The following is a 25,832-nucleotide window of genomic DNA, read 5'->3' on the forward strand; positions in this document are numbered from 1 at the left end:
GTATTAAAGCCAAGGAAGTGGCATACAAATTGGCCAGAAATAGCAGCGAACCCAGGGACTGGGAGAAATTTAGAACTCAGTAGAGGAGGACAAAGGGCTTGAATAGGGCAGGGAAAATAGAGTATGAGAGGAAGCTTGCAGTGAACATTAAAATCGACTGCAAAAGCTTCTATTGATATGTAAAGAAAAAAAGATTAGTAAAGACAAACGTAGGTCCCCTGCAGTCAGAATCAGGGGAAGTCATAACGGGGAACAAAGAAATGTCAGACCAATTGAACAAGTACTTTGGTTCGGTATTCACTAAGGAGGATACAAACAACCTTCCGGATATAAAAGGGGTCAGAGGATCTAGAAAGAAGAAGGAAATGGCATGTTGGCCTTCATAGCGAGGGACAGGGAGGTGTTACTACAATGTCACGGGAAACAGCCGCGCGATCGTGGTACATGTTCTGCCGGTGGTCGCTGGGTTTCCACATGATCATTAAGTTGTACAGGGCCTTGGTGAGGCCACACCTGGAGTATTGTGTACAGTTTTGGTCTCCTAACTTGAGGAAGGACATTCTTGCTATTGAGGGAGTGCAGCGAAGGTTCACCAGACTGATTCCCGGGATGGCGGGACTGACATATCAAGAAAGACTGGATTAACTGGGCTTGTATTCACTGGAGTTCAGAAGAATGAGAGGGGATCTCATAGAAACATTTAAAATTCTGATGGGTTTAGACAGGTTAGATGCAGGAAGAATGTTCCCAATGTTGGGGCAGTCCAGAACCAGGGGTCACAGTCCAAGGATAAGGGGTAAGCCATTTAAGACCGAGGTGAGGAGAAACTTCTTCACCCAGAGAGTGGTGAACCTGTGGAATTCTCTACCACAGAAAGTTGTTGAGGCCAATTCACTAAATATATTCAAAAAGGAGTTAGGTGTAGTCCTTACTACTAGGGGAATCAAGGGGTATGGTGAGAAAGCAGGAATGGGGTACTGAATTTGCATGTTCAGCCATGAACTCATTGAATGGTGGTGCAGGCTCGAAGGGCCGAATGGCCTACTCCTGCACCTATTTTCTATGTTTCTATGTGCCAGTGTTGTACTCACAAGTGTGTCCACATCACGTGAAATAACAGTTTATCTGTACTTCATCTACCTGCCTTTGATTCACTTCTCTCGACATCCTTAATTAATAAAAATCTGTCCATCTCATTCTTGAATAATTTAATCGACACAGAATCCACAATTTTTGGGGAAGGAATTCCATATTTACACTAGCCTTTGTGTGTAAAAGTACGTCCTGATTTTCCGACTGAACTGCCTACCTCTGATTTTGAGATTGCTCCATTGACAGGATAGGAGCAACTGCGGAGATAAAAGTTGTGCCCAATTAATTATAATAATGAAGTGCTGTATAACCGAGAAATGTCAGTTCAACTCAGTCAAGAGTTATAATTCACTTTCTTCACAGTTGAAGAGGCAGAGAATTGTCAAACCCGTTGGATTTGATTTGACTCCCTGTACTGAAGCGACTGAGCAATGTTTGAGTTGAAATGCATCCTGAGGCTGGCAGCAGCTTTCACACAGAGGGCGGAACTTTGAATCTCACAAAACAAGGAGTGGATCACATTCACTATTTGTCACTTGCTGAGATCAAACTGAGGAGCAGATGTGAATTAGGTAGGAGAATAAAGTAGTGACTGTTGTTTTTACTGAAAAACGTTCATTTTATTAATGAGGCAATTATTGTCACACTGGCTGAAAAAGATCCGAGCGGTCGCTCCCTTCAGAGACATAAACTTCAGGAGATTTTAAGACGGAATTTAGTTTTAGGGCTAAAAATACTTTTCTCACAGATAGGAAGAAACGAATTACTGATCTTTAAAACGTAATTTGCTGTACAAGTAACCAAAACGTAGGAAGGCCCCGGGACCTTTAGCAAATGTGTCTGATTTACTGATCTTCCCTGGAACAAGAGCTGAACTAAAATTTATAATTCACTTTCTTCACAGTTGAAGAGGCAGAGAATTGTCAAATCGGTTGGATTTGATTTGACTCGAAAGGCCGCTCCCTGTACTGAAGCGACTCAGCAATGTTTGAGTTGAAATCCATCCTGAGGGCTGGCAGCAGCTTTCACACAGAGGGCGAAACTTTGAATCTCACAAAACAAGGAGTAGATCACATTCACTATTTGTCACAACCACGAATATCTATCTGATTGGTTGTAATGAAATAAGGAGGATATCATTTGTAAAATCTACACGGATATAAAGCAACAGAAAATCCTTGTGGGATCGAGGTAAGGTTAATGTAACTTCTAAGATTCATTTCTGTGTTTTATTCTTTTGTCCTTTTACTTTTCCTCTCTAAAGCCCATTTCCCGCGGTCTGAGGTGTTCCCCAGCGTCGGGGATGCAGCTATTCTGTGAGTCTGGGCTCAGACTGTGACCAGTCCATTTCTCACCAGGCATTTGAGGGCTTTACACACCCCTGGGCTCCACCAGCCTCCCCACAGACACATTTTAAGAGCGGAAAGCAGGAACACGATGTCTGGGGATTTACCACATTTTACTACAGAGGCTCCTCCTTTACATTTTAGAATTTGCAGTTCACTCAGACAGGGAATGGAACCTGGATACTTTTAGGTGAGTGTGTATTTTTACTGTAGCACCCGGTCTTTTTACTCACTGAACCGTTCTGTGTCCAGCACATTTTTAATTTAACTGATCAAAGGCAGGATCAGAAATTCAGACCGAACACACAGCTCAGTAAATATTCACACTGGCCGATTATCGCTCTCTGCCGAGCACCTGGAAAATCAGTCTCTGGTTACCTGAGGCCGGACTGAACGCAATCCAGTCACAGAATCGGAGCAACTATGGAGATAAAACATGTGCCCAGTAAATTATCATCATTAATTACAGTTTATCGCGACAATGTCAGTTTCAGTCTGTTAGAAAAGGGGGTGAATTAATTAGGAGAATGGAGCAAGAACGCTTGTTTTTGCTGGGAAAAAGTTCATGTTAATGAGGTAGTTATTGTCAAATGGCTGGGAAAAAACAGAGGCTGCTCCCTTTAGCGAGAAACAGACTTCAGGCACATTTTAGAGGGAAAGTGTCCAAAGGGCAAAGCTCCAGCCTTTTAATACATTCACGTCGAATTAGTACAACATCGAACATTAATGAATTAAATTAAAATGTGTAGAACTTCCAGTATTAATAAATTAAACCCGAATGGTTATAACCTCCAGCATAAATAAACTGACCCCAGATGGCGTCGCCTCCTGTTTTGATATAACTCCAAATTATATAACTGCCGGAATTACTAAACTAAATGAAATGTGTATGACCTTCAGCATTAAGAAACTGACCACGAATTAGTAGTCTCCGACATTAAAACATTACCATGAAATGAGTATGTACTCCAGCTTGAATAAATTTGCATTAAATGGCAATAACCGCAAGCATTAATACACTTTCTGAAAATGGGTATAACCGGCAGCATTAATAATCTATACCCAAATGGATATCACCTCCAGAATTAGTAACTCCCTTCCTAACAGCACCGTGGGAGAATCTTCACCACTGCAGCCGTCCAAAAAGGTGGCTCACGTCCACCTTGTCAAAGGCAATGTGGATGGGCAATAAATGCTGGCCTTGCCAGGGCCACCCACATCCCATGAATGAACAAAAGTTAATAAACTGGCCGCAAATGGGTATAACTTCCAGCATTCATATGCTGAATTCAAATGCGTGTACCCTCTAACATTATTAAACTGATATTAAATGGTTCTAACATGCAGCATTAATAAACTGTCCCTAAATGGGTATACACTCCAATATTAATAAACTGTCCCTAAATGGGTATAAACTCCTGGATTAATAAACTGTCCCTAAATGGGTATAAACTCCTGGATTAATAAACTGTCCCTAAATGGGTATAAACTCCAATATTAATAAACTGTCCCTAAATTGGTATAAACTCCTGGATTAATAAACTGTCCCTAAATGGGTATAAACTCCAATATTAATAAACTGTCCCTAAATGGGTATAAACTCCAATATTAATAAACTGTCCCTAAATGGGTATAAATTCCTGGATTAATAAACTGTCCCTAAATGGGTATAAACTCCTGTATTAATAAACTGTCTCTAAATGGGTATTAACTCCTGTGGGGCTGGGTCGGTGGGATGTGGGGCGGGGTGCGGGGCTGGGTCAGTGGGATGTGGGGCCGGGTCAGTGGGGTGTGGGGCCGGGTCAGTGGGGTGTGGGGTGTGGGGTGTGGGGCCGGATCAGCGGGGTGTGGGGCCGGGTCAGCGGGGTGTGGGGCCGGGTCAGTGGGATGTGGGGTGTGGGGTGTGGGGTGTGGGGCCGGGTCAGCGGGGTGTGGGGCCGGGTTAGCGGGATGTGGGATGTGGGATGCGTGGCTGGGCCATTGGGATGTGGGATGTGGGATGTGGGGCTGGGTCAGTGGGGTGTGGGGTTGGGCCAGTGGACATAAAGCGTGTCAAAGAGCTTCAAAACTCTGCTAACCGATCAACCATGTAGTTATGAACCTGCATTGGCTCTCGATTCCCCCAGCACCGCTAAAGTAAAACCCCCATCGTCATTTAAATCCCTCCATTGTCTCATCCCTCCTTGTCTCTGTAACCTCCTTCAGCCCTACAATTCCACACCAGCAAGATCTCTCTATTCCTGCAACTCTGGCCTCTTGTGGCATTTCACGCTCCCCTCACCTCATCTTTGGCAGCTGACCCTTCGGTTTCCTGTCCCCATGCTCAGCAATTCTCATCCCTAAACCTCTCCAGCTCCCTCTCCTCCTTTATAATGCTCTTAAAACTTGCTTCTTTGACCAACATTTTGTCGACGCCTCTTTCTAGCTTCTTTAGTCTGCAGCCATCCTTTGTCGTATTTGGCTTCTGTGAAGCGCCCTGTGACGTATCTCGATGGAAATTCAAGTTGTTGCTGTAGTGTTTTTATTACACCAGTGTCAGCCTGAGTGAAACAGCAGATCAGTGAATCTTACAAGACCTCCAACTTGGTTATAAGTTAATGCCGGAGAATAACTTCAGTTATAGTCAGGAGAAATGACTGATCCAAGACTGAATCGCTTTTACATTTCCACAGTGGGGAATGGAAAGGACGCTGTCTGATAATTTAATTGGATGCACGTGTTTGGGCGCACACACAGCGAGACACGCGCACGAGTGAGGAATTATGATTGTAAAACAGCAGTCAAATCTACCACATGTGTATGTATGAGCATTCCTGAGATTGAAAGAAACTGAAAATATATCATAAATCAATGCTGTGCATCACCTCACTGTTTAAAGTTACATGATTCATAACATTAGACATTAGTTTTAATGAGTAGAACAGCAGTAAATGATCCTCCACCAGCTACAGTGCTCATTAGTCAGGTGCTAACACCATAAGAGATACGGTAAATATATGCAAATAGAAGCACCATCTCACATCTCAATGAACACACGGCCAATCCCATTGCCCATATAGACCAGAGGGATAACACCCAGCTATATACTGTGTATGTGAATAGATATTATATTCAGAAAATACCAGAACTTAATATCAAAACGCCAATCAAAAATATTCAATATAAATATGTAAATAAAAAAAATAATAGCACCAGACTGTTTAAAACCAAGTGAAGGATCATTGAATTCATCAACGATCAACCGCTCCTTCCCTGCAGAATATTCTCTATCTCAGGAATAAGGCTGGTTTGGGCCTGCGCTGTGAGTAAATCTTACCAATGGGCGCTCCCAGTGTGGAGTCTCGGCCGACGGGAGCCCGTCTGGAACTGGGTTGTGGAGATCAGCAGGACTCACTGGATCTCACTGGGCTGCTGTCTGTGTCACACCTGATGTGGAGAATTGATCGTAACACTCAGGAAATGCTTGATCCCAGAGCTAATAGCTGTTGTACTGATGGGGCAGGAGGGACTGGATATCATGTTCTTCTTCTCATTCTAGTATTTCCGTCTAACCCTCCTATTAATAGTACATTTATTACAGAGCATCAGAATCTGGGAACACCTGTCACCACCATGGCTGAAGGACTTAACAGAGAAGAAGATCCAAAATACTCAACAAGAATGAGAACAGATACAGGTATGTACATAAAATGATTGACAGTATAATTTATGTCCTGACAAAGGGTCCAGATTTTGAGTAAGAACCTGCAGCTAACAGAGGATGAAGGAACAGGACAGGGACTGAGGAGAGAGAGGGAAGTGAGAGTCCATCGAGAGGGGCATCGCTGTCACAGGTGGAGGGAGCTCCTGAGTACTGGAACTGTCCAATAGATACATGGCATTGTGAACTGTAATGTGGATAGAGACAGTGACTCAGAGAATGGTCTTCCTGAGCAGCAGTGTGACATCAGGGAGCAGGAGGCCATGCTGAGTGGGACGAGGGTGAGAGGGGAACGACAGAGATATCTGCTTCCAGAGAGAAGAACATCTTAGAACGGGTGTGACCTTTTCTGTGAAGGAAAGAAGAGCAGAAAATTGTCCCAGTCAAAACCAAGCACACAACTAGAAATACGTTTTTTTTAATTCATTTTCGAGACGTGAGTGCAAGCACAGCATTTATTCCGCATGCCAAGTTGGCCTTGAATAGTTGATAGTGGGCCACTTTCTTGCTGCAATCCATGTGGTGTTGGTGCTCCCACACTGCTGTTGGTAGGGAGTTCCAAGGTTTGGTGATATATGTTAAAGTTAGGGTTGTAGAACTTGGAGGCATAAGCGTTCGCACGCACCTGGCATTCTTGTCCTTCTAGGTAGTGGATGTCGTCAGCATGGGAGGTGCTGTCGAAGATGCCTTGCCAACTTACTGGAGTGCATTGTGTAGACAGCAATCTGCAACCACGGTAAGCCAATGGTGGAGGGAGTGAATGTTTAAACCAATGGATGGGGTGCTAAACAAGCATAGTTCTTTGTCCTGGATGGTGTTGAGTGTCTTCAGTGTTGTTGCAATTGCACTCGTCCAGAAAATGGACAGTACTCCATCACACACCTGACGTGTGTTGTAGGTGGGGGAGGCAATTTGGGGAGTCACTCGGTGAGCCACTCACCGCAAAATACTTAGCTTCTGACCTGCTCCAGTTGACATGGGGGATTTATGTGGCTGGTCCACTTCTATTTTGGTTGATGTGGGGAATTGGAGATGGTAATGTAATGGACTGTTATGTCATATGGCTGTGCTTTCTCTTGTTGGAGATGGTCATTGCCTGACACTTGATTGACGTGAATATTATTTGCCACATATCAGCCCTAAACTGTATGTTATCCATGCGGGCATGGGCAGCTTCATTCTGGTCACCATGTTACAGGAAAGAAGTGATTTGCACTGGAAAGGATGCAATGGAGATTCAAAAGAATATTGCTTGGACTGGAGAATGTTGGCTATGAGGAAGGATTGGAGATGCTGGGTCTGTTTTCTTTGGAACAGAAGAGGCTTAGGAGAGTGTTATGCTCACAATAAAGTAATGTAATTGAATAAACATGAGTAAGTGTGACCTTAGCTCCTTTATTCAAATTCCAGAGTTCTGGCACAGCATGGGAGGCCTGCTTATCTCCAGTGCTCCCAAGGGATGCTGGGATCCCTTGGGACTCCAACAGGTATGCCCTCTGGTGGCGGTATGATACAGGTTACTGAGGGTTGCATACATAACAGAACATAATAATTAGCAGCAGGATTAGGCCATTTGACCCTCTCAAGCCTGCTTTGTCATTTAATAAGATCATGGCTGATCTGATCATGGACTCAGCTCCACTTCCCTGCCCGCTCCCCATAACCCTTTATTCACTTATCGCTCAAATATCTGTCTACCTCTGTCTTAAATATATTCAATGACCCAGCATCCACAGCTCTCTGAGGCAGAGAATCTCACAGATTTACAACTCTCCGAGAGGAGAAATTCCTCCTCATCTCTGTTTTAAGTGGGCAGTCCCTTATTCTGAGACAATGCCCCCTAATTTTAGTTTTCCCTATGAGTGGAAATATCCTCTCTGCATCCACTTTGTCAAGCCCCCTCATTATCTCTTATGTTTCGATAAGATCACCTCTCATTTTTCTATACTCCAATGAGTATAGGCCCAGCCTACTCAACCTATATTCATAAGCCAACCACTGATCTCCGGAATCAACCTAATGAACCTTCCCTGAACAGCCTCCAAAGCAAGTATATCCTTTCTTAGCTACGGAGACCAAAACTGTACGCAGTACTCCAGGTGTGGTCTCACCAATACCCTGTACAGTTGTAGCAGGATTTTTCTGCTTTTATACTCTACCCCACCACCCCCCCCTTGAATAAAGGCCATAATTCCATTTGCCTTCCTGATTACTTGCTGTACTTGCATACGAACTTTTTGTGTTTCATGCACAAGGACCCCCAGGTCCCTCTGTACTGCAGCACTTTGCAATTTTTCTCCATTTAAATTATAATTTTCTTTTCTATTTTTTCTTCCAAGGTGCATAACCTCATACTTTGTCGCATCATACTCCATCTGCCAAATTTTTGCCCACTCACTGAGCCTGTCTATATCCCTTCGCAGATTTTTTGTGTCCTCCTCACAATTTGCTTTCCCATCCATCTTTGTATCATCAGCAAACGTGGCTACATTGCACCCGGTCCCCTCATCCAAGTCATTAATATAGATTGTAAATAGTTGAAGCCCCAGCACTGATAACTGTTATTGTTTGCCAACCGGAAAATAACCCGTTTATCCTGACTCTCTGTTTTCGGTTAATTAGCCAATTGTTGGGGTAAAAAGTAGGCTTCTTTCCCTCAAGGTGGACTAACTGATATAGTTAATCAATACCTCGCCCAGCTTCCCACTGTAAAATGACAACGGAAGTAAACAAACAGAACCTCAGGTTTACCGGTTTTATTATGAGCAATGCACGGGGAAGTTCAGTTGTGGAACCTCCGAAATACAAGAGTTTTCAAGTACAATTTATATAGGTTTTGGAGAGGGGCTATCCTCCTACAAAATCATCGATAGGTCTATTTTATCAGTGAAGTTACATTGATTTGTCGACTCTTATCAGACGGGCTCTGAGTGGTACATGCAACTGTCCATATCTCATCATTGTTTTGTTCCATTTTGCCCTCTGCCCCAGTCTATCAGACGCCTAGGGTGGTTTGGACTGGCTTCTTTATCTCTTCCTCAGGGACCTTTAAACAAAACTGCTGACTTCGGCTGTTCAAGTGTAACTAAGGTTAAGTTATAGTTTAATGCGTATGTGTGCTATACCTATATAAGCAAGTGTTACATACATAGGCAATTATACAGATCCTCCTAATACTGATAAATTCACTACCTTCAGCATAATTCTGACCTCCTATTTGCAACCTTACAATTTACCCCTGCCAATTCCCCCCTAATGGCCCTTGGCTATATGCCCAAGATAGGCCATTTTCCAATTAATACCTCACAGGTGAGCTTCCAGGGTTGTCCTTTCGCTAGGGTAGCGCTACTTCCCGAGCTGCAGGACCTACCTGTTGGCTTTCCCATCAAGGTTATAGTAAATAAGTCCTTTCTGCCGCACTGTCTGATTTCCCTTTATTCAATGTTTTAACTATAGTACGAGCTAGGGCCTGCCTCTTACGTCGGTTACACCTTTTTACAGGATAATACTAGCAAGATGAGTTCCCTTGCACTACAACCAGTATCTTGAGTCCAACATAGTTCGTGTATAAGTCCTTTTTAGCCAACATTTTCTCGGTGTTTGAATTATACCCCGCCTGGGGTATCCTCTGTTTCTTCTATCTTACCTCCACTTGGGGTCTTCTCTATTCTGCCGAATTTCTGCCCCGCCTGGGGTATCTATGTTGTCGAATGGTGTCCAATTCTGTTGAGTTTATTCCTCTTTCAGTTCGAGTATCGGTTTTCCTTGTGGCCCGATGGTCTTCGTATAACCTCCTCAGGTAATGTCCATCATTGTCCCATCGATCTTTCCTCCTTAAGCTCAGGGGTTACAATTATCCCGTTTATATCTGTGTCTCGTCAAGCGGTGTAAAGCAGAAGTCAGTATCCATAATGGTGCATGAGGTGTTCCTTTCTTCATCTCAGTTGCCATGGTCCTCACACATCAATCTCCATTTCTTTCTAGAACAGCAATAATTTAGTCCTGTGTTAGGGGGCTGATACTCAAAATACTTGGTTATATCCACAGTCATCTTTGATCATTCGTAGTGGATCTTGACATAAAGCAACTTGGTTATTTTTATAACAATCATCTATGCTGAGACTCTTCGTACTGTTGTTCTTTTCAGTTACATTTCTGGTTTGTCATGGTACCGCACGCGAGTTTGATTTCTTATTTCTCCTACATTGTTTGGTATAAAGGATCTCCCTTTGTCACATCATACTGTGGTATAGATAATACAAAACCTATTATATTTAAATGTCCGGTTACACATCTGGCCTTTGGGAACCAAGCATGACTGTTTCTCCGCACCTTGCAGGCATGAGTCATGTTTTTATCCAAGGTCCAGTTGGTAAATACATCAAGTATTAGCCAATCCGGCACCTTTCCATTCTGAAGCTGCTCTAGTTTATGTTGTATTCCATTGAGCAACTATGCTCCATATCCTGTACATACTAGTTCTGTCTGTCTGGTTTTACTTAAATTCCGTTCTGCTCCATTCATCGAATTTATGGTTCTGGTGTGGTCTCGCAATGTGTGGGTCACTTGTAATACTTCCCTTTCTGCGCCATTACCCAGTTGTGCCTGTATCTTTTCATTATCCTCATCCTTTTCCAGCAATCTCTGTAAGGTTCATGCTACAGCGTTAACTCGATTATCTATTGTGTGTAGGTCTATAGTGTTTACCGTCGCAACTCCCGGCAAGTATCCTGCCGCGTATCCCGCTGTGTACCATTTGAGTATCCCTCTTTTTTCCCGGTCCCATTTTTTTTACCTGACCCTCTTTCCACATTAAACTTCATGGTTTTTGATTCAGGGCCTTTAAGTGCTCGCAGGGTCAGGTTTTGATACAGGCTTATAGTGTTTAACCCGCAGAAGTTGGGGGTGGTTAAACTTAGGAATACAGTAATTATTCGCTGACGTACCCCGAACTATTATCCTTGGCTGCCATCAATTTCTTGTTTGCTCCAAGCGTTCATAGTTGGACACGTTTGTGGCGCTGGGGGTGTGATGGTCGAGGCCTTGGTAGTGCTCACTGTTGCTAAAGTAATGGGTGGGGGCTGTGTTGGTGGGCTTTATCAGTAAGTAACCTTTAGCATTGTTGTTGCCAAATTAAGTTAATCTAAGGGTTAAGTCATGGCAGGAGAGCTCGGACACGTGTTATGCTCCTCCTGTCATATGTGGGAAGTCAGGGACGCTTCCAGTGTCCCTGACGACTACGTGTGCGGGAAGTGCATCCACCTGCAGCACCTGACAGACGGCATTGCAGCACTGGAGCTGCGGGTGAATTCACTCTGGAGCATCGACGATGCTGAGGATGACGTGAATAGCACGATAAGCGAGTTGGTCTTACCGCAGGTGAAGTGTACATAGTCAGATAGGGAATGGGTGAGCAACAGGAAGAGCAGTGCAAGGAAGGTAGTGCAGGGGTCCCCTGCGGTCATTCCCCTGTAAAACAGATACACCGCTTTGGGTACTGTTGAGGGCGATGACTCATCAGGGGAGCGCAGCAGCAACCAAGTTCATGGCACCGTGGGTGGCTCTGCTGCACAGGAGGGCTGGAAAAAGAGTGGGAGAGCTATAGTGATAGGGGATTAAATTGTAAGGGGAATAGATAGGCGTTTCTGCGGTCGCAACTGAGACTCCAGGATGGGACGTTACCTCCCTGGTGCAAGGGTCAAGGAAGTCCTGGAGCGGGTGCAGGACATTCTGAAATGGGAGGGTGAACAGCCAGTTGTCGTGGTGCATATAGGTACCAACGATATTGGCAAAAAACGGGATGATGTCCTATGAGACGAATTTAGGGAGCTAGGAGCTAAATTAAAAAGTAGGACCTCAAAAGTAGTAATCTCAGGATTGCTACCAGTGCCATGTGCAGGTCAGAATAGGAATTGCAGGATAGCTCAGATGAATACGTGGCTTGAGGGGTGGTGCAGAAGGGAGGGATTCAAATTCCTGGGACATTGGAACCGGTTCTGGGGGAGGTGGGACCAGTACAAACCGGATGGTCTGCATCTGGGCAGGACCGAAACCAATGTGCTATGGGGAGTGTTTGCTAGTGCTGTTGGGGAGGAGTTAAACTAATATGGCAGGGGGATGGAAACCTATGCAGGGAGACAGAGGGAAATAAAATGGAGGCAGAAGCAAAAGATAAAAAGGAGAATAGTAAAAGTGGAGGGCAGAGAAACCCAAGGCAAAAAACATAAAGGGACACATTACAGCAAAATTCTAAATGGGCAAAGTGTATTAAAAAGGCAAGGTTGAAGGCTCTGGGCCTCAATGCGAGGAGTATTCGGAATAAGGTGGACGAATTAACTGCGCAGATAGCAGTTAACGGTTATGATATAATTGGCATCACGGAGACATGGCTCCAGGGTGACCAAGGCTGGGAACTCAACATCCAGGGGTATTCAACATTTAGGAAGGATAGACAGAAAGGAAAAGGAGGTGGGGTGGCGTTGCTGGTTAAAGAGGAAATTAATGCATTAGTAAGGAGGGACATTAGCTTGGATGATGTGGAATCGGTATGGGTGGAGCTGCGGAATACCAAAAGGCAGAAAACTCTAGTGGGAGTTATGTACAGACCACCAAACATTAGTAATGAGGTGGTGGACAGCATCAAACAAGAAATAAGGGATGTGTGCAATAAAGGTACAGCAGTTATCATGGGCGACTTTAATCTACATATTGATTGGGCTAACCAAACTGGTAGCAATGCGGTGGAGGAGGATTTCCTGGAGTGTATTAGGGATGGTTTTCTAGACCAATATGTCGAGCAACCAACTAGAGAGCTGGCCATCCTAGACTGGGTGATGTGTAATGAGAAGGGACTAATTAGCAATCTTGTTGTGCAAGGTCTTTTGGGGAAGAGTGACCATAATATGGTCGAATTCTTTATTAAGATGGAGAGTGACACAGTTAATTTAGAAACTAGATTCCTGAACTTAAGGAAAAGTAACTTCGACGGTATGAGACGTGAATTGCCTAGAATAGACTGGGAAATGATACTTAAAGGGTTGACGGTGGATAGGCAATGGCAAACATTTAAAGATCACATGGATGAATTTCAACAATTATACATCCCTGTCTGGAGTAAAAATAAAACGGGGAAGGTGGCTCAACCGTGGCTAACAAGGGAAATTTAGGACAGTGTTAAATCCAAGGAAGAGGCATATCAATTGGCCAGAAAAAGCAGCAAACCTGAGGACTAGGAGAAGTTTAGAATTCAGCAGAGGAGGACTAAGGGTTTAATTAAGAGGGGGAAAATAGAGTACAAGAGGAAGCTTGCCGGGAACATAAAAACTGACTGCAAAAACTTATATAGAGATGTGAAGAGAAAAAGATTAGTGAAGATAAGCGTAGGTCCCTTGCAGTCGGATTCAGGTGCATTTATAAAGAGTAACAAAGAAATGGCAGACCAATTGAACAAATACTTTGGTTCTATCTTCACGAAGGAAGACACAAATAACCTTCTGGATGTACTAGGGGACTGAGGGTCTAGTGAGAAGGAGGAACTGAAGGATATCCTTATTCGGCGGGAAATTGTGTTCGGGAAATTGATGGGATTGAAGGTCGATAAATCCCCGGGGCCTGATAGTCTGCATCCCAGAGTACTTAAGGAAGTGCCCCTAGAAATAGTGGATGCATTGGTGATCATTTTCCAACAGTTTATCGACTCTGGATCAGTTCCTATGGACTGGAGGGTAGCTAATGTAACGCCACTTTTTAAAAAAGGAGGGAGAGAGAAAACAGGGAATTATAGACTGGTTAGCCTGACATCAGTAGTGGGGAAAATGTTGGAATCAATCATTAAGAATGAAATAGCAGCCCATTTGGAAAGCAGTGACAGGATCAGTCCAAGTCAGCATGGATTTATGAAAGGGAAATCATGCTTGACAAATCTTCTGGAATTTTTTGAGGATGTAACTAGTAGAGTGGACAAGGGAGAACCAGTGGATGTGGTGTATTTGGACTTTCAAAACGCTTTTGATAATGTCCCACACAAGAGATTGGTGTGCAAAATCAAAACACATGGTATTGGGGGTAATGTACTGACGTGGATAGAGAACTGGTTGGCAGATAGGAAGCAGAGAGTCGGGATAAACGGGTCCTTTTCAGAATGGCAGGCAGTGACTAGTGGAGTGCTGCAGGGCTCAGTGCTTGGACCCCAGCTCTTTACAATATACATTAATGATTTAGATGAAGGAATTGATTGTAATATCTCCAAGTTTGCAGATGGCACTAAACTGGGTGGCGGTGTGAGCTGTGAGGAGGACGCTAAGGGCCTGCAAGGTGACTTAGACAGGTTAGGTGAGTGGGCAAATGCATGGCAGATGCAGTATAATGTGGATAAATGTGAGGTTATCCACTTTGGTGGCAAAAACACGAAGGCAGAATATTATCTGAATGGCAGCAGATTCGGAAAAGGGGAGGTGGAATAAGACCTGGGTGTCATGGTACATCAGTCATTGAAAGTTCACCGTACAGCAGGCGGTGAAGAAGGCAAATGGTATGTTGGCCTTCAAAGCTATGGGATTTGAGTATAGGCGCAGGGAGGTATTACTGCAGTTGTACCGGGCCTTGGTGAGATCTCGCCTGGAATATTGTGTTCTCCTTTTGGTTTTGGTCTCCTAATCTGAGGAAGGATGTTCTTGCTATTGAGGGAGTGCAGCAAAGGTTCACCAGACTGATTCCAGGGATGGCTGGACTGATATATGAGGAGAGACTCGATCAACTGGGCCTTTATACACTGGAGTTTAGAAGGATGAGAGGGGATCTCATAGAAACATATAAGATTCTGACGGGACTGGACAGGTTAGATGCGGGAAGAATATTCCCGATGTTGGGGAAGTCCAGAACCAGGGGACACAGTCTTAGGATAAGGAGCAGGCCATTTCGGACCGAGATGAGGAGAAACTTCTTCACTCAAAGAGTTGTTAACCTTTGGAATTCCCTGCCGCAGAGAGCTGTTGATGCCAGTTCATTGGATATATTCAAGAGGGAGTTAGATATGGCCCTTATGGCTAAAGGGATCAAGGGGTATGGTGCGAAAGCGGGAAAGGTGTACTGAGGGAATGATCAGCCATGATTTTATTGAATGGCAGTGTTGGCTTGAAGGGCCGAATGGACTACTCCTGCACCTATTTTCTATGTTTCTATCTCGGGAGATATCTCTCCACCACCATTCATCGATGTTGAATGAAATCTGCCTTCCCCCGGGTGCAGTATCTGTGTCCCTCCTGATTATAAAACACACCATGGTCTTATTCCCACAAATTATTGGTCCCGTATTTCTGGCCCATCCCCAATGTTGTTTCGTTTCCTCGTTACGTTGTTTTATGCCCATTATTTAAGTCTACTGTTGCTCCCTCCATCACCATCAGTGATTTTGATTCTTTATTAAACCAATGTCGACCGAGTCCCTGTAATACAGGCCTTGCCGTCCCTCAACCTGTTGTCCTTGATATGAGGCTGCGTTACCCCACATTGTTTCCATGAGCACGAGAGTCCTGCAAAAAACAATATTTCCCGATTGTCACCGGTTAGTTAAGTGACCAAGCTTTTTTAACTGGGTCCGGTGTTTCCACTTGCCGATACTCCTTATAACTACCATAACTTATCATTATTACCGGATAGAGTCTGGTGCAGTTGGGTGCAAGCCCAGACCTCTCTGGTGTAATCACCTGATTGCCTATTTGGTGTGTTTGGACCTTCTGTTCCTTAGTGTCGTTCTCTAAGTCCTTGATTTGCTATCTCTAGCCTCTGTCTTTAAATCATGTAACTGCTTAGAGTTCCAATACAAATTTCCACATCCTGTCTTTTTTTAGTTCAAAGTGTGTCAGTCCTGTCGTCCGACTGGGGGTTGCCTTGAGCTTCATTAGAACTCGGGGTATCCTGTCTATAACATCCCTTTCCAGTCTCTTTGATATAGGATATTTTTGCCTGATCCCTAGTAAAGCGCAAGCCTGTTACATTATCTTCCCTGTGAAGTGTGTACCTTGATTTAAGTCTACTGTAGATGCATTATTTCTTCAGCTAGGATCCTGGCCACGGTTTCTGCTGAACAATTTCTAGTGGTGAAAGCCTCTACCCACTTCATAAACTGGTCTGTTATAACTAGGCAGGATGTATGTCTTCCCTTTGTTGCTGGGTAATGGTCCAGTAAAATCTATCTCCAAGTTTTCCCAGGATCATTTCGGTCGGTGGGACCCTTCTCTGGATCCCATCCGTCCTTAAGCATCTTGTCGATTAAGCCCTTCTGGTCGCCTGCATAGAATCTAGGAAGGGTGCCTTCTTCACCCCAGTCTAATTCTTTCCCCGACACCATTCTGTGATCCGACTACGGGCGGTCCCACTACATGGTCCCTTCATGCGACTTTAATCCTGCCTCAAGATTTCCCTGTTCATTGATTTAAAATGAGACCACACATTTTTAATAGCTATGTTGTTTACTGAAATCCAATCTTCCCACAAGCTATATACATTCTAGCATTTCGTTTTTACGGTCCCGTTCACTGAGCAAATCTTGTGTTTTATTTCTCTCGACACAAAATCTAAACTTCCGTGCTGGTTCCATCTTTTTTAAGAATTCTCTAATTCCCGGTTTTTTCCTTCTTTTGCTGAGTTTGCATAACTTAGATTTTTCTTTCCCTTTTGAATCCGAACTTAATTTTTTTTTTTGATGACCTTCCTCTGGTCCATAGTTAAACATCTTTGTTTCTCTTTCTCGGCACAAAATTTCTGTGTCGGGTTTAACTCGTAAGTTTTTATATTTAAACCAATATCTTTTTCACAGCCAAATTAAATCTCCTTTCTTCAAATTAGGTTTTGTATTTTGATGATCTTCCTCCACTCCATTTTCCTAATCATCTTTGTTTCTCTTTCCAGCAGCTGCAGCTTTTAAGGTCTCATTTTTATCTTTTGTTTTTCCAGCATTTTTCTTTGTATTAATTTTCCATTATTCTCAACTAACATTTTATCCCATTAGCCAGTTTTCCTAGGATCCTGGGGACTCAGCCCCCCTTTTTAGTTTACATTCCTTCTTGTTTGTGCTGTGCACGATCAATACCGGCTTCTCTGTGTTTTTACTGTGTCACGCTTTGGGACATAGACTTTATTTTTCCTCTAATGATTGCTGGGGTCCTCTCCCCCTTAGGTTGTATTCCTTCATTTTCAGGCAATACATCTATCCCACCCTTGGTTTTCGTCCTTCCATGGTTTGCTATAACTTGTTCTACAGATTACCCCTTCTAATTCTTTATACAGATTACCTCCTTCCCCGTCAATGCTACAGCTGCAGATGGTACAAAACATACTCACTGCCATTCAGCTGTCACATCATCCAGGTCAGAGGGTCTGCATCCTATTCGTGATGCCAAATGTTGGGGTAAAAAGGAGGCTTCTCTCCCTCAAAGTGGACTAACTGATATAGTTAATCGACACCTCACCCAGCTTCCCACTGTATAATGACCACAGAAGTAAACAAACAAAACCTCAGGTTTACTGGTTTTATTACGAGCAATGCACGGGAAGGTTCAGTCGAGGAACCTCCGAAATACAAGAGTTTTCAAGAACAATTTATACAGGTTTTGGAGAGGTGCTATCCTCCTACAAAATCATCGATAGGTCTATTGTTATCAGTGAAGTTACATTGATTTGTAAACTCTTATAAGACGGGCTCTGAGTGGTACATACAACTGTCCATATCTCAACATTGCTTTGTTCCATTTTGCCCTCTGCCCTAGTCTATCAGACGCCTAGGGTGGTTTGTTCTGGCTTCTTTATCTCTTCCTCAGGGACCTTTAAACAAAACTGCTGACTTCGGCTGTTCAAGTGTAACTAAGGTTAAGTTATAGTTTAATGCGTATGTGTGCTATACCTATATAAACAAGTGTTACATACATAGGCAATTATACAGACCCTCCTAATACTGATAAATTCACTACCTGCAGCATAATTCTGACCCCCTATTTGCAACCTTACAATTTATCCCTTACACCAACCCTCTATCCATGCTAATATATTACCCCAACTCCGTGAACTTTTATCTTGTGCAGTAACCTTTTATATGGCACTTTATCGAATGTCTTCTGGAAATCCAAATACACCACATCCACTGGTTCCCCTTATCTACCCTGCTCGTTCCATCCTTAAATAACGCCAGCAAATTTGTCAAACATGATTTCCCTTTCATAAAACCATGCTGACTCTGCTTGATTGAATTATGCTTTTCCAAATATCCTGCTGCTGCTTCCTTAATAATTTCTCAACATTTTCTCAATGACAGATGTTAGGTTTACTGGTCTATAGTTTCCTGCTTTCTGTCTGCCTCCTTTTTTAAATAGGGGCGTTACATTTGCGGTTTTCCAATCTGTTGGGACCTCCCCAGAATCCAGGGAATTTTGGTAGATTATAATCAATGCATCCACTATCTCTGCGGCCACTTCTTTTAGGTCCCTAGGATGCAAGCCATCAGATCCAGGGGACTTGTCCGCCTTTAGCCCCATTATTTTACCGAGTACTACTTATTTCGTGATTGTGATTATATTAAGTTCCTCCCTCCCTATGCCTCCTGATTATCCACTATTGGGATGTTTTAGTGTCTTCTCTCTTGAAGACCGATACAAAATATTTGTTCAAATTCTCTGCCATTTGCCTGTACCCCATTATTAATTTCTCAGTCTCATCCTCTAGGGGAACAACATTTACTTTAGCCACTCTTTTCATTTTTATGTACTTAATAGAAACTCTTACCATCTGTTTTTATATTTTGTGCTAATTTACTTTCATAATCTATTTTCACTCTCTTTATTATTTTTTTAGTCATTCTTTGCTGGCTTTTAAAAGTTTCCCAATCCTCAGGCCTCCCACTAGTCTTGGCCACATTTTATGCCCTTATTTTCAATTTGATGCCATCCCTTATTTCCTTAGTTAGCCACGGATGGTTATCCCTTCTCCTACAGTCTTTCCTTATCATTGGGATATATTTTTTTGTTGAGAGTTATGAAATATCTCCTTAAATGTCTGCCACTGTTCATCAACGGTGCCAGATAAAAGGTTACTGCACAAGATAAAACTTCTCAGGATTGGGGGTAATATATTAGCATGGGTAGAGGATTGGCTAACTAACAGAGAACAGAGAGTCAGGATAAATGGTTCATTCTCGGGTTGGCAATCAATAACTAGTAGGTTGCCACAGGGATCAGTGCTGGGACTCCAACTATTTACAATCTATATTAACGACTTGGAAGAAGGGACTGAGTGTAACGTAGCCAAGTTTGCTGATGATACAAAGATGGGAGGAAAAGCAATGTGTGAGGAGGACACACAAAATCTGCAAAAGGACATAGACAGGCTAAGTGAGTGGGCAAAAATTTGGCAGATGGAGTATAATATTTGGCAGAAAAAAATCAAAGATCAAGTTATTATTTAAATAGAGAATGATTGCAAAGTGCTGCAGTTCAGCGGGACCTAGGGGTCCTTGTGTATGAAACACAAAAGGTTAGTATGCAGCTACAGCAAGTGATCAGGAAGGCAAATGGAATCTTGGCCTTTATTGCAAAGGGAATGTTGTATAAAAGCAAGGATATCTTGCTACAGTTATACAGGGTATTGGTGAGGCCACACCTGGAATATTGCGTGCAGTTTTGGTTTCCATATTTATGAAAGGATATACTTGTTTTGGAGGCAGTTCAGAGAAAGTTCACTATGTTGATTCCGGTGATGAGGGGATTGACTTATGAGGAAAGGTTGAATAGGTTGGGCCTCTACTCATTGGAACTCAGAAGAATGAGAGGTGATCTTATCAAAACATATAAGATTGAGGGGGCTTGACAAGGTGGATGCAGAGAGGATGTTTCCGCTGATGGGGGAAACTAGAACTAGAGGGCATGGTCTTAGAATAGGGGGCGCCCATTGAAAACTGAGATGAGGAGAAATTTCTTCTCTCAGAGGGTTGTAAATCTGTGGAATTCGCTGCCCCAGAGAGCTGTGGAAGCTGGGATATTGAATTAATTTAAGACAGAAATACACTTTCTTAAACGATAAAGGGTTATGGGGAGCGGGCATGGAAGTGGAGCTGAGTCCATGATCAGATCAGCCATGATCTTATTGAATGGCGGAGCAAGCTCGAGAGGCTGTATGGCCTACTCCTGTTCCTATTCCTTATGTTCTTATGTTCTTATTAATTCAAGATTCTAGATTCTATCACTGGGAATGAAGGGGGGAATTTATCTCTGAAAGATGATCTTTTTTGGACATATCAAATATTTCTAACAGTTTCTAAAAATGATGAAGGTTGTGTGAATGTAGTTGACTAGATGAGGATGTGGGATCATAGTTAGAATTAAATGTAGAGAAGGATATGGATTTGAAAAAAATTGTCAGGATGGATAAGTCACTGGGCCCAGAGATAATGCACTCCAGGCTGTTAACTCAAATAACAAAGGACATACACTCCACAATTGATCAATCCATTTTCGATATAAACAATATACTTAAGGAGCACTTAAGGAGACCAAATAACATATCTGTTCAAGAAAGGATAGATCGGGTAACTAGAAGACTTATCTACGGTTATTATGGGCAGACTGAGTGAGTCCGTAATTTAAGGTTGAATTAATGGACGTTGAGATACAGTGGATGATCAGAGGAGGCTGGAACGGATTAGCTGTAGGCAAGTTGCCGTTGACTAATTTGTTCGCATTTGTTAAAGAATGGATGATATAGATCGATTGACTGTAGCACCTGCGTTGTATATGTGTTTTCAGAACGTGTTAGATAATATGGCTTACAGCAGATTTCAGCCTTTGGCACAACACGAAATGTTGCAGCTAGGGTATAAAGTGGATATTGTGTTTACTTTTTGTCATATATTCAACCAGCATTGTAACCCATGTATAATCTGACCTAAGTTGTACACTGAGAATCATGACCACTAGGTGGGAGACACGTCTAACCTGGGCCTTCAGGTACAAAAAGGGAATCTCCACCCACTTTCATCACTTGGAGTGCTAAGGAATAAAGGACAGGTCACAGACTGACCTTCTCTCAAGCATGGGCCTCGTGTGCATTTATACTGTATAGTAAGGACCTATCAATGGCGATGAGAAACTGGGATTTTAACCACGCGAGCATGGCCACGAGCAGAACAGACGAGAGGTACTGTGTTACGGAATGATTGGGACAGAGATTCAACATTGTTAAAGCAGCACACAGTTCTCCAGGCAGACAAGGGCAGTCGGGCATGCCCCAACATGTAGTCGAACCCAGAGGGGGAGTTTGACAGAGATAATGGCAAGCTGAATGGCGATTCATGCCATTGCAAGGGACAATGCGGCCAGTAATGGGGCCATCAACACCTGTTAATGGCGCACTCAAGGACAATAACAGGGGCAGTCAGGGACGATCGATTGGCAAGGGACCTTTTGTTTCCAACAACAGCTCATGTTGGAGGTGTGGAGGCACACACTCAGCCGGAGTTTGCAGAGATGAGCAAAATACCTGCAGAAATGAACGCTGCGGGAAATCGCTGGAAGCTGAAGTTCAGCGAGTTCATGTGGAGCACGTATACAGTTCATACACCAGGACGCCACCTATAATGATGAAAGTGCTCCTCAATGGCATCCCAGTATCAATGGAGCTAGACACGGGGGCCAGCCAGTCTCTGATGGGTATCAAACAGTTTGAAAAGTTGTGGGCGTCCAAGGCCAGGAGGCCAAAATTATCGCCGATTGACACACTGCTATGGACTTACACAAAGCAGATCATTCCGGTGCTAGGCAGCGCTACGGTTGTCGTGACCCACAAAGACTCGGAGAACAGGTTGCCACTCTGGATTGTCCCAGGGGACGGTCCCACATTACTGGGGAGAAGTTGGCTTGCTGTCATGAACTGGAAATGGGGCGATATCAATGCAATTTCCTCTGTGGAGCGAGTATCATGCTCACAGATCCTGGACAAATTTAACTCACTATTTCAACCCGGCATCGGTACTTTCATGGGGGCCAAGGTAGTGATTCACATAAACCCGGACGCCAGGCCAGTACACCACAAGGCCAGAGCGGTGCCGTACATGATGTGGGAAAAGATAGAAGGCGAATTGGACCGCCTGCTGAGGGAAGGCATCATCTCGCCAGTCGAATTCAATGACTGATGCGAGCCTGATTGTGCTGGTGCTCAAGGCGGATGGGTCGGTCAGGATATGTGATGATTACAAGGCCACCACACTTGGGTGTCACTCCAAGACCAATACCCGCTACCGAGAGTGGAGGACCTCTTTGCGACGCTATCTGGTGGCTAACTGTTTTCAAAATTGGACCTGACCTCAGCTTACATGACCCAGGAGCTGGCGAGTGAATTGAAGAAGCTGACCACCATCACGACACACAAGGGGTTGTTTGAGTACAACAGATGTCCGTTCGGGATTCGCTCGGCCGCCGCGATCTTCCAACGAAATATGGAAAGCCTCCTCAAGTCGATTCCAGGGACGGTGGTTTTTCAGGACGACATCCTCATCACGGGTTACGATACTGAAGAACACCTCCACAACCTGGAGGAGGTGCTACGCAGACTGGACCGGGTAGGGCTGCGACTGAAAAAGGCGAAGTGTGTCTTCATAGCTCCAGAGGTAGAATTCCTGGGGATGAGGGTAGCAGCAGACGGGATCAGCCCTACTGCGTTCAAAACGGAAGCGATCCAGAGAGCACCCAGACCCTGTAACACGACGGAGCTGCGTTCATTCCTGGGGCTCCTGAACTATTTTGGTAACTTTCTTCCCAAATTGAGCACACTGCTAGAGCCGCTACACGTGCTCCTATGCAAAGGCGCGAATGGGTCTGAGGGGACAGCCAGGAAATGGCTTTTAATAAAGCACGCAATTTGTTATGTTCCAACACTCTGTTAACACTATACGACCCATGTAAGAAACTTGTGTTAACGTCCTATGGTGTCGGGTGTGTGTTGCAGCATGTCAATGTCCAGGGTCAGTTACAGCCGGTAGCTTTTGCCTCCAGGAGTCTGTCCCAGGCAGAAAGGGGTTACGGGATGGTAGAAAAGGAGGCGCTCGCATGTGTATATGCTGTAAAGAAAATGCACCAGTACCTGTTTGGCAGGAAATTTGAGCTAGAGACAGATCACAAACCCCTAACGTCCCTTTTGGCTGACAACAAGGCCATAAATGCAAATGCTTCAGCCCGCATACAGAGGTGGGCACTCACGTTAGCAGCCTATGACTATACAATTCGCACAGACCGGGCTCCGAAAACTGCGCCGATGCACTCAGCAGGCTCCCACTAGCCACCACTGAAGGGGCTATCGAGCATGCTGCTGAGATGGTCATGGCTGTTGAAGCTTTCGGAAGCGAAGGCTCAACCGTGACAGCCCGTCAGATTAATGTCTGAACAAATAAAGACCCGCTATTGTCTCTAGTCAAGAAATGTGTCCTGAATGGGGACTGGGCAGCCACGTACAGGGCATGCCCTGAGGAATTTAAACCATTTCACAGGCGCAGGGATGAACTCTCGATTCAGGCCGATTGCCTACTGTGGGGAAACTGTGTAGTCATGCCCCAGATGGGCAGAGAGGTGTTCATCAGAGAACTCCACAATGAGCACCCGGGCATTGTCATGATGAAGGCAATTGCCAGGTCACAAGTTTGGTGGCAGGGATAGACGCAGATCTGGAACTTTGTGTTCGCAGGTGCAACACGTATGCCCAGCTGGGCCATGCGGCCAGGGAAGCCCCCCTTAGCCCCTGACCATGGCCCTCCAAGCCTTGGTCACGCATCCATGTGGACTACGCAGGTCCTTTCATGGGAAAAATGTTTTTGGTTGTAGTAGATGCCTACTCCAAATGGATCGAGTGTGACACTTTAAATTCAAGCACATCCTCTGCCATGGTAGAAAGTCTACGGGCAATGTTCACCGTCCACGGTCTACCGGACGTCTTGGTCAGCGACAATGGCCCGTGCTTCACAAGCACTGAATTCCAGGACTTCATGGCAGGCAATGGAATCAACCATGTCAGAACGGCACCGTTCAAGTCGGCCTCAAACGGCCAGGCAGAACGAGCAGTGCAGATAATCAAACAGGGGATGCTCAGAATCCAAGGGGGTTCCCTACAAAGACGCTTATCACGCCTCCTGTTGGCCTATAGATCCCGACCACACTCGCTCACAGGGGTTCCAACCGCAGAGCTGCTAATGAATAGGACGCTCAAAGCCTGGTTACTCCTTATACACCCCACCATGAAAGAAATTGTCGAGAGCAGGCGCCAGCCACAATATGACTACCATGACAGGAATGCGAGGGCGCGATGTATTGATGTAAATGATTCTGTTTTTGTCCTTAATTACGCTGCAGGGCCCAAATGGCTCGCAGGCACTGTGATTGCCAAAGAGGGAAATAGGATTCTGGTAGTTAAACTTACCAATGGACAAATCTGCCGCAAACACGTGGATTAAACTAAAAGGAGGTTCAGCAGCCCCATAGAAGAAGCAGAGGAAGAACACGATATAGAGTTCACTCCATCACAGGTGGCCGAACACCGGAACCAAGTGGAGGAGAGCCCAATCACTGTGGACAGTCTGGATAGGCCTGAGGCACCGCAAACAGCAGACACTCAGGCCAGCGCCCAACAACTGGAGCCCCAACTCGGGCGCTCTACAAGAGAGCGTAAACCACCAGAGAGACTCAACCTGTAATCCCAATAAGACTTTGGGGGGGGAGGTAATGTCATGTATTCAACCAGCATTGTAACCCATGTATAATCTGACCTAAGTTGTACACTGTGAGAACAATGACCACTAGGTGGGAGACACTCCTAACCTGGGCCTTCGGGTACAAAAGGGGAAGCTCCACCCACCTTCATCACTTGGAGTGCTAAGGAATAAAGGACAGGTCACAGACTGACCTCTCAAGCATGGGCCTCGTGTGCATTTATACTGTATAGTAAGGACGTATCACTTTTCTCCATTTGTGTTCACAGATCCGAGCTCGACAATCACCGAGTTCTTGACAAATTCCAACGATTACCAGCTGTTCCAGTTGACGAAATTCTACCGGGACAGACTGGAACAGGCGATGGAAGGAGGGGTGAACGGAGTCAGCTCGTTGTTAATATATGAGGGGCATTTCAGTGGAAAAGAACATCAGGTGAGTGGGAAGGACACAGAATGAGTTTCGATTATTTAAACATCACAGAAGTAGCAGGATATTAGATCATAAATCATAGAATATTACTGAAGAGAAACAGACCAATTAGGAAAGAAAGCGTTAAAACTGAAACAACAACACAAACGTGAAAATACTCTGCAGGAACATCAGTCTCTGTACAAAGGACAGGGTAATGGATACGATAAGACTCTTTGTGGAATTAATTCAAAGGAAATCAAGAATTTTAGTAGCACTCTCTCAAAGAGAGACAAGAGACAACTAGTCGGAGTTTTAGGGAAGTTCATGAGTTGTGTGTCCTACACACTATTTAAGGTAAATCGAAGAACTGTGAGATGATTAAAAAATTATCTACGGAGTAAAGGAATGATTTTTTAAATAAAATGCTGAACCAGTGAACAAGTATTGGACCCAAACAACGCAAAAAAAAAATTGTGGGTAGTGTCGGGTCAACAAAATAGATCATTCCAAATGATATTGATTCAGATACCAGAGCTAAATCAA

The 25,832-nt window shown here is 44.2% G+C and overlaps 1 pseudogene; it reads left to right on the forward strand.

Annotated features, from left to right (window-relative positions):
* The first annotated feature begins 2,220 nt into the window (after window positions 1–2,220).
* LOC139273439 (NACHT, LRR and PYD domains-containing protein 3-like) overlaps window positions 2,221–25,832 on the forward strand; it is an 84,455-nt pseudogene continuing 60,843 nt past the window's right edge.

This window comes from Pristiophorus japonicus, chromosome 9 (assembly GCF_044704955.1).
Source record: "Pristiophorus japonicus isolate sPriJap1 chromosome 9, sPriJap1.hap1, whole genome shotgun sequence".
Lineage (NCBI taxonomy): Eukaryota > Metazoa > Chordata > Chondrichthyes > Pristiophoridae > Pristiophorus > Pristiophorus japonicus.